We start from the raw sequence: 11,491 nt of genomic DNA, 5'->3' as shown, positions 1-11,491 counted from the left end.
ATAACGCATAACGCATAACGCATAACGCATAACGCATAACGCATAACGCATAACGCATAACGCATAACGCATAACGCATAACGCATAACGCATAACGCATAACGCATAACGCATAACGCATAACGCATAACGCATAACGCATAACGCATAACGCATAACGCATAACGCATAACGCATAACGCATAACGCATAACGCATAACGCATAACGCATAACGCATAACGCATAACGCATAACGCATAACGCATAGCCCATAACGCATGACGCATAACGCGTAAAGCATAGCCCATAACCCATAATACATAGCGCATATCGCATAACGCATAACCCATAACACATAGCGCATATCGCATAACGCATAATTCAAAACTCATAACGCATAACGCATAACGCATAACGCATAACGCATAACGCATAACGCATAACCAATAACGCATAACGCATAACGCATCGCGCATAACGCATAGCGCATAACGCATAACGCATAACGCATAACGCATAACTCATAACGCATAATGCATAACGCATAACGCATAACGCATAACGCATAACGCATAACGCATAACGCATAACGCATAACGCATAACGCATAACGCATAACGCATAACCCATAACGCAGAACGCATAACGCATAACGCATAAAGTATAGCCCATAACGCATAACCCATAACGCATAACGCATAAAGTATAGCCCATAACGCATAACACATAGCGCATATCGCATAACGCAGAATTCAAAACTCATAACGCATAATGCATAACGCATAACGCATAACGCTTAACGCATAACGCATAACGCATAACCCATAACGCATAACGCATAACGCATAACGCATAACGCTTAACGCATAACGCATAACGCATAACCCATAACGCATAACGCATAACGCATAACGCATAACGCATAACGCATAACGCATAACGCATAACCCATAACTCATAACGCATAACGCATAACGCATAAAGTATAGCCCATGACGCATAACGCATAACGCATAACGCATAACGCATAACGCATAGCCCATAACGCATGACGCATAACGCGTAAAGCATAGCCCATAACCCATAACACATAGCGCATATCGCATAACGCATAATTCAAAACTCATAACGCATAACGCATAACGCATAACGCATAACGCATAACGCATAACGCATAACGCATAACGCATAACGCATAACGCATAACGCATAACGCATAACGCATAACGCATAACGCATAACGCATAACGCATAACGCATAACGCATAACGCATAACGCATAACGCATAACGCATAACGCATCGCGCATAACGCATAGCGCATAACGCATAGCGCATAACGCATAACGCATAACGCATAACGCATAACGCATAACGCAGAACTCATAACGCATAATGCATAACGCATAACGCATAACGCATAACGCATAACGCATAACGCATAACCCATAACGCAGAACGCATAACGCATAACGCATAACGCATAACGCATAACGCATAACGCATAACCCATAACGCATAACGCATAACCCATAACGCAGAACGCATAACGCATAACGCATAACGCATAACGCATAACGCATAACGCATAACGCATAACCCATAACGCATAACGCATAAAGTATAGCCCATAACGCATAACCCATAACGCATAACGCATAAAGTATAGCCCATAACGCATAACACATAGCGCATATCGCATAACGCATAATTCAAAACTCATAACGCATAATGCATAACGCATAACGCATAACGCTTAACGCATAACGCATAACGCATAACCCATAACGCATAACGCATAACGCATAACGCATAACGCTTAACGCATAACGCATAACGCATAACGCATAACGCATAACGCATAACGCATAACGCATAACGCATAACGCATAACGCATAACGCATAACGCATAACGCATAACGCATAACGCATAACGCATAACGCATAACGCATAGCCCATAACGCATGACGTATAACGCGTAAAGCATAGCCCATAACCCATAATACATAGCGCATATCGCATAACGCATAACGCATAACGCATAACGCATAACGCATAACGCATAACGCATAACGCATAACGCATAACGCATCGCGCATAACGCATAGCGCATAACGCATAACGCATAACGCATAACGCAGAACTCATAACGCATAATGCATAACGCATAACGCATAACGCATAACGCATAACGCATAACGCATAACGCATAACGCATAACGCATAACGCATAACGCATAACGCATAACGCATAACGCATAACGCATAACGCATAACCCATAACGCAGAACGCATAACGCATAACGCATAACGCATAACGCATAACGCATAACGCATAACCCATAACGCATAACGCATAAAGTATAGCCCATAACGCATAACCCATAACGCATACCGCATAAAGTATAGCCCATAACGCATAACACATAGCGCATATCGCATAACGCATAATTCAAAACGCATAATGCATAACGCATAACGCATAACGCTTAACGCATAACGCATAACGCATAACCCATAACGCATAACGCATAACGCATAACGCATAACGCAGAACTCATAACGCATAATGCATAACGCATAACGCATAACGCATAACGCATAACGCATAACGCATAACGCATAACGCATAACGCATAACGCATAACGCATAACGCATAACGCATAACGCATAACGCATAACGCATAACGCATAACGCATAACGCATAACGCATAACGCATAACGCATAACGCATAACGCATAACCCATAACGCAGAACGCATAACGCATGACGCATAACGCATAACGCATAACGCATAACGCATAACCCATAACGCATAACGCATAAAGTATAGCCCATAACGCATAACCCATAACGCATACCGCATAAAGTATAGCCCATAACGCATAACACATAGCGCATATCGCATAACGCATAATTCAAAACTCATAACGCATAATGCATAACGCATAACGCATAACGCTTAACGCATAACGCATAACGCATAACCCATAACGCATAACGCATAACGCATAACGCATAACGCATAACGCATACCGCATAACGCATAACGCATAACGCATAACGCATAACGCATAACGCATAGCCCATAACGCATGACGCATAACGCGTAAAGCAAAGCCCATAATCCATAACACATAGCGCATATCGCATAACGCATAATTCAAAACTCATAACGCATAACGCATAACGCATAACACATCGCGCATAACGCATAGCGCATAACGCATAACGCATAACGCATAACGCATAACGCATAACGCATAACGCATAACGCATAACGCATAACGCATAACGCATAACGCATAACGCATAACGCATAACGCATAACGCATAACGCATAACCCATAAAGCAGAACGCATAACGCATAACGCATAACGCATAACGCATAACGCATAACGCATAACCCATAACGCATAACGCATAAAGTATAGCCTATAACGCATAACCCATAACGCATAACGCATAAAGTATAGCCCATAACGCATAACACATAGCGCATATCGCATAACGCATAATTCAAAACTCATAACGCATAATGCATAACGCATAACGCATAATTCAAAACTCATAACGCATAATGCATAACGCATAACGCATAACGCTTAACGCATAACGCATAACGCATAACCCATAACGCATAACGCATAACGCTTAACGCATAACGCATAACGCATAACGCATAACGCATAACGCATAACGCATAACGCATAACGCATAACGCATAACGCATAACGCATAACGCATAACGCATAACGCATAACGCATAACGCATAACGCATAACGCATAACGCATAACGCATAACGCATAACGCATAACGCATAACGCATAACGCATAACGCATAACGCATAACGCATAACGCATAACGCATAACGCATAACGCATAACGCATAACGCATAACGCATAACGCATAACGCATAACGCATAACGCATAACGCATAACGCATAACGCATAACGCATAACGCATAACGCATAACGCATAACGCATAACGCATAACGCATAACGCATAACGCATAACGCATAACGCATAACGCATAACGCATAACGCATAACGCATAACGCATAACGCATAACGCATAACGCATAACGCATAACGCATAACGCATAGCCCATAACGCATGACGCATAACGCGTAAAGCAAAGCCCATAACCCATAACACATAGCGCATATCGCATAACGCATAATTCAAAACTCATAACGCATAACGCATAACACATCGCGCATAACGCATAGCGCATAACGCATAACGCATAACGCATAACGCATAACGCATAACGCATAACGCATAACGCATAACGCATAACGCATAACGCATAACGCATAACGCATAACGCATAACGCATAACGCATAACGCATAACGCATAACGCATAACGCATAACGCATAACGCATAACGCATAACGCATAACGCATAACGCATAACGCATAACGCATAACGCATAACGCATAACGCATAACGCATAACGCATAACGCATAACGCATAACGCATAACGCATAACGCATAACGCATAACGCATAACGCATAACGCATAGCCCATAACGCATGACGCATAACGCGTAACGCGTAAAGCATAGCCCATAACCCATAACACATAGCGCATATCGCATAACGCATAATTCAAAACTCATAACGCATAACGCATAACGCATAACGCATAACGCATAACGCATAACGCATAACGCATAACGCATAACGCATAACGCATAACGCATCGCGCATAACGCATAGCGCATAACGCATAACGCATAACGCATAACGCATAACGCATAACTCATAACGCATAATGCATAACGCATAACGCATAACGCATAACGCATAACGCATAACGCATAACGCATAACGCATAACGCATAACGCATAACGCATAACGCATAACGCATAACGCATAACGCATAACGCATAACGCATAACGCATAACGCATAACGCATAACGCATAACGCATAACGCATAACGCATAACGCATAACGCATAACGCATAACGCATAACGCATAACGCATAACGCATAACGCATAACGCATAACGCATAACGCATAACGCATAACGCATAACGCATAACGCATAACGCATAACGCATAACGCATAACGCATAACGCATAACGCATAACGCATAACGCATATCGCATAACGCATAACGCATAACGCATAACGCATAACGCATAACGCATAACGCATAACGCATAACGCATAACGCATAACGCATAACGCATAACGCATAGCCCATAACGCATGACGCATAACGCGTAACGCGTAAAGCATAGCCCATAACCCATAACACATAGCGCATATCGCATAACGCATAATTCAAAACTCATAACGCATAACGCATAACGCATAACGCATAACGCATAACGCATAACGCATAACGCATAACGCATAACGCATCGCGCATAACGCATAGCGCATAACGCATAACGCATAACGCATAACGCATAACTCATAACGCATAATGCATAACGCATAACGCATAACGCATAACGCATAACGCATAACGCATAACGCATAACGCATAACGCATAACGCATAACGCATAACGCATAACCCATAACGCAGAACGCATAACGCATAACGCATAAAGTATAGCCCATAACGCATAACCCATAACGCATAACGCATAAAGTATAGCCCATAACGCATAACACATAGCGCATATCGCATAACGCAGAATTCAAAACTCATAACGCATAATGCATAACGCATAACGCATAACGCTTAACGCATAACGCATAACGCATAACCCATAACGCATAACGCATAACGCATAACGCATAACGCTTAACGCATAACGCATAACGCATAACCCATAACGCATAACGCATAACGCATAACGCATAACGCATAACGCATAACGCATAACGCATAACCCATAACTCATAACGCATAACGCATAACGCATAAAGTATAGCCCATGACGCATAACGCATAACGCATAACGCATAACGCATAACGCATAACGCATAACGCATAACGCATAACGCATAACGCATAACGCATAACGCATAACGCATAGCCCATAACGCATGACGCATAACGCGTAAAGCATAGCCCATAACCCATAATACATAGCGCATATCGCATAACGCATAACGCATAACGCATAACGCATAACGCATAACGCATAACGCATAACGCATAACGCATAACGCATAACGCATAACGCATAACGCATAACGCATAACCCATAACGCATAACGCATAAAGTATAGCCTATAACGCATAACCCATAACGCATAACGCATAAAGTATAGCCCATAACGCATAACACATAGCGCATATCGCATAACGCATAATTCAAAACTCATAACGCATAATGCATAACGCATAACGCATAACGCTTAACGCATAACGCATAACGCATAACGCATAACCCATAACGCATAACGCATAACGCATAACGCATAACGCATAACGCATAACGCATAACGCATAACGCATAACGCATAACGCATAACGCATAACGCATAGCCCATAACGCATGACGCATAACGCGTAAAGCAAAGCCCATAACCCATAACACATAGCGCATATCGCATAACGCATAATTCAAAACTCATAACGCATAACGCATAACACATCGCGCATAACGCATAGCGCATAACGCATAACGCATAACGCATAACGCATAACGCATAACGCATAACGCATAACGCATAACGCATAACGCATAACGCATAACGCATAACGCATAACGCATAACGCATAACGCATAACGCATAACGCATAACGCATAACGCATAACGCATAACGCATAACGCATAACGCATAACGCATAACGCATAACGCATAACGCATAACGCATAACGCATAACGCATAACGCATAACGCATAACGCATAACGCATAACGCATAACGCATAACGCATAACGCATAACGCATAACGCATAACGCATAACGCATAACGCATAACGCATAACGCATAACGCATAACGCATAACGCATAACGCATAACGCATAACGCATAACGCATAGCCCATAACGCATGACGCATAACGCGTTACGCGTAAAGCATAGCCCATAACCCATAACACATAGCGCATATCGCATAACGCATAATTCAAAACTCATAACGCATAACGCATAACGCATAACGCATAACGCATAACGCATAACGCATAACGCATAACGCATAACGCATAACGCATAACGCATAACGCATCGCGCATAACGCATAGCGCATAACGCATAACGCATAACGCATAACGCATAACGCATAACTCATAACGCATAATGCATAACGCATAACGCATAACGCTTAACGCATAGCGCATAACGCATAACGCATAACGCATAACGCATAACTCATAACGCATAATGCATAACGCATAACGCATAACGCATAACGCATAACGCATAACGCATAACGCATAACGCATAACGCATAACGCATAACGCATAACGCATAACGCATAACGCATAACGCATAACGCATAACCCATAACGCAGAACGCATAACGCATAACGCATAAAGTATAGCCCATAACGCATAACCCATAACGCATAACGCATAAAGTATAGCCCATAACGCATAACACATAGCGCATATCGCATAACGCAGAATTCAAAACTCATAACGCATAATGCATAACGCATAACGCATAACGCTTAACGCATAACGCATAACGCATAACCCATAACGCATAACGCATAACGCATAACGCATAACGCTTAACGCATAACGCATAACGCATAACCCATAACGCATAACGCATAACGCATAACGCATAACGCATAACGCATAACGCATAACGCATAACGCATCGCGCATAACGCATAGCGCATAACGCATAGCGCATAACGCATAACGCATAACGCATAACGCATAACGCATAACGCATAACGCAGAACTCATAACGCATAATGCATAACGCATAACGCATAACGCATAACGCATAACACATAACGCATAACCCATAACGCAGAACGCATAACGCATAACGCATAACGCATAACGCATAACGCATAACGCATAACCCATAACGCAGAACGCATAACGCATAACGCATAACGCATAACGCATAACGCATAACGCATAACGCATAACGCATAACCCATAACGCATAACGCATAAAGTATAGCCCATAACGCATAACCCATAACGCATAACGCATAAAGTATAGCCCATAACGCATAACACATAGCGCATATCGCATAACGCATAATTCAAAACTCATAACGCATAATGCATAACGCATAACGCATAACGCTTAACGCATAACGCATAACGCATAACCCATAACGCATAACGCATAACGCATAACGCTTAACGCATAACGCATAACGCATAACGCATAACGCATAACGCATAACGCATAACGCATAACGCATAACGCATAACGCATAACGCATAACGCATAACGCATAACGCATAACGCATAACGCATAACGCATAACGCATAACGCATAGCCCATAACGCATGACGCATAACGCGTAAAGCATAGCCCATAACCCATAATACATAGCGCATATCGCATAACGCATAACGCATAACGCATAACGCATAACGCATAACGCATAACGCATAACGCATAACGCATAACGCATAACGCATCGCGCATAACGCATAGCGCATAACGCATAACGCATAACGCATAACGCAGAACTCATAACGCATAATGCATAACGCATAACGCATAACGCATAACGCATAACGCATAACGCATAACGCATAACGCATAACGCATAACGCATAACGCATAACGCATAACGCATAACGCATAACGCATAACGCATAACGCATAACGCATAACGCATAACCCATAACGCAGAACGCATAACGCATAACGCATAACGCATAACGCATAACGCATAACGCATAACCCATAACGCATAACGCATAAAGTATAGCCCATAACGCATAACCCATAACGCATACCGCATAAAGTATAGCCCATAACGCATAACACATAGCGCATATCGCATAACGCATAATTCAAAACTCATAACGCATAATGCATAACGCATAACGCATAACGCTTAACGCATAACGCATAACGCATAACGCATAACCCATAACGCATAACGCATAACGCATAACGCATAACGCATAACGCAGAACTCATAACGCATAATGCATAACGCATAACGCATAACGCATAACGCATAACGCATAACGCATAACGCATGACGCATAACGCATAACGCATAACGCATAACGCATAACGCATAACGCATAACGCATAACGCATAACGCATAACGCATAACGCATAACGCATAACGCATAACGCATAACGCATAACGCATAACGCATAACGCATAACCCATAACGCAGAACGCATAACGCATGACGCATAACGCATAACGCATAACGCATAACGCATAACCCATAACGCATAACGCATAAAGTATAGCCCATAACGCATAACCCATAACGCATACCGCATAAAGTATAGCCCATAACGCATAACACATAGCGCATATCGCATAACGCATAATTCAAAACTCATAACGCATAATGCATAACGCATAACGCATAACGCTTAACGCATAACGCATAACGCATAACCCATAACGCATAACGCATAACGCATAACGCATAACGCATAACGCATACCGCATAACGCATAACGCATAACGCATAACGCATAACGCATAACGCATAACGCATAGCCCATAACGCATGACGCATAACGCGTAAAGCAAAGCCCATAATCCATAACACATAGCGCATATCGCATAACGCATAATTCAAAACTCATAACGCATAACGCATAACGCATAACACATCGCGCATAACGCATAGCGCATAACGCATAACGCATAACGCATAACGCATAACGCATAACGCATAACGCATAACGCATAACGCATAACGCATAACGCATAACGCATAACGCATAACGCATAACGCATAACGCATAACGCATAACGCATAACGCATAACGCATAACGCATAACGCATAACCCATAACGCAGAACGCATAACGCATAACGCATAACGCATAACGCATAACGCATAACGCATAACCCATAACGCATAACGCATAAAGTATAGCCTATAACGCATAACCCATAACGCATAACGCATAAAGTATAGCCCATAACGCATAACACATAGCGCATATCGCATAACGCATAATTCAAAACTCATAACGCATAACGCATAACGCATAACGCATAACGCATAACGCATAACGCATAACGCATAACGCATAACGCATAACGCATAACGCATAACGCATCGCGCATAACGCATAGCGCATAACGCATAACGCATAACGCATAACGCATAACGCATAACTCATAACGCATAATGCATAACGCATAACGCATAACGCATAACGCATAACGCATAACGCATAACGCATAACGCATAACGCATAACGCATAACGCATAACGCATAACGCATAACGCATAACGCATAACGCATAACGCATAACGCATAACGCATAACGCATAACGCATAACGCATAACGCATAACGCATAACGCATAACGCATAACGCATAACGCATAACGCATAACGCATAACGCATATCGCATAACGCATAACGCATAACGCATAACGCATAACGCATAACGCATAACGCATAACGCATAACGCATAGCCCATAACGCATGACGCATAACGCGTAACGCGTAAAGCATAGCCCATAACCCATAACACATAGCGCATATCGCATAACGCATAATTCAAAACTCATAACGCATAACGCATAACGCATAACGCATAACGCATAACGCATAACGCATAACGCATAACGCATAACGCATAACGCATAACGCATAACGCATCGCGCATAACGCATAGCGCATAACGCATAACGCATAACGCATAACGCATAACTCATAACGCATAACGCATAACGCATAACGCATAACGCATAACGCATAACGCATAACGCATAACGCATAACGCATAACGCATAACGCATAACGCATAACGCATAACCCATAACGCAGAACGCATAACGCATAACGCATAAAGTATAGCCCATAACGCATAACCCATAACGCATAACGCATAAAGTATAGCCCATAACGCATAACACATAGCGCATATCGCATAACGCAGAATTCAAAACTCATAACGCATAATGCATAACGCATAACGCATAACGCTTAACGCATAACGCATAACGCATAACCCATAACGCATAACGCATAACGCATAACGCATAACGCTTAACGCATAACGCATAACGCATAACCCATAACGCATAACGCATAACGCATAACGCATAACGCATAACGCATAACCCATAACTCATAACGCATAACGCATAACGCATAAAGTATAGCCCATGACGCATAACGCATAACGCATAACGCATAACGCATAACGCATAACGCATAACGCATAACGCATAACGCATAACGCATAACGCATAACGCATAGCCCATAACGCATGACGCATAACGCGTAAAGCATAGCCCATAACCCATAATACATAGCGCATATCGCATAACGCATAACGCATAACGCATAACGCATAACGCATAACGCATAACGCATAACGCATAACGCATAACGCATAACGCATAACGCATAACGCATAA

The sequence above is a fragment of the Lasioglossum baleicum genome, unplaced genomic scaffold, assembly GCF_051020765.1.
Source record: "Lasioglossum baleicum unplaced genomic scaffold, iyLasBale1 scaffold0035, whole genome shotgun sequence".
NCBI classification, from domain to species: Eukaryota; Metazoa; Arthropoda; class Insecta; order Hymenoptera; family Halictidae; genus Lasioglossum; species Lasioglossum baleicum.
The sequence above is the reverse complement of the archived record's forward strand: the minus strand, read 5'-3'. Positions refer to the sequence as shown.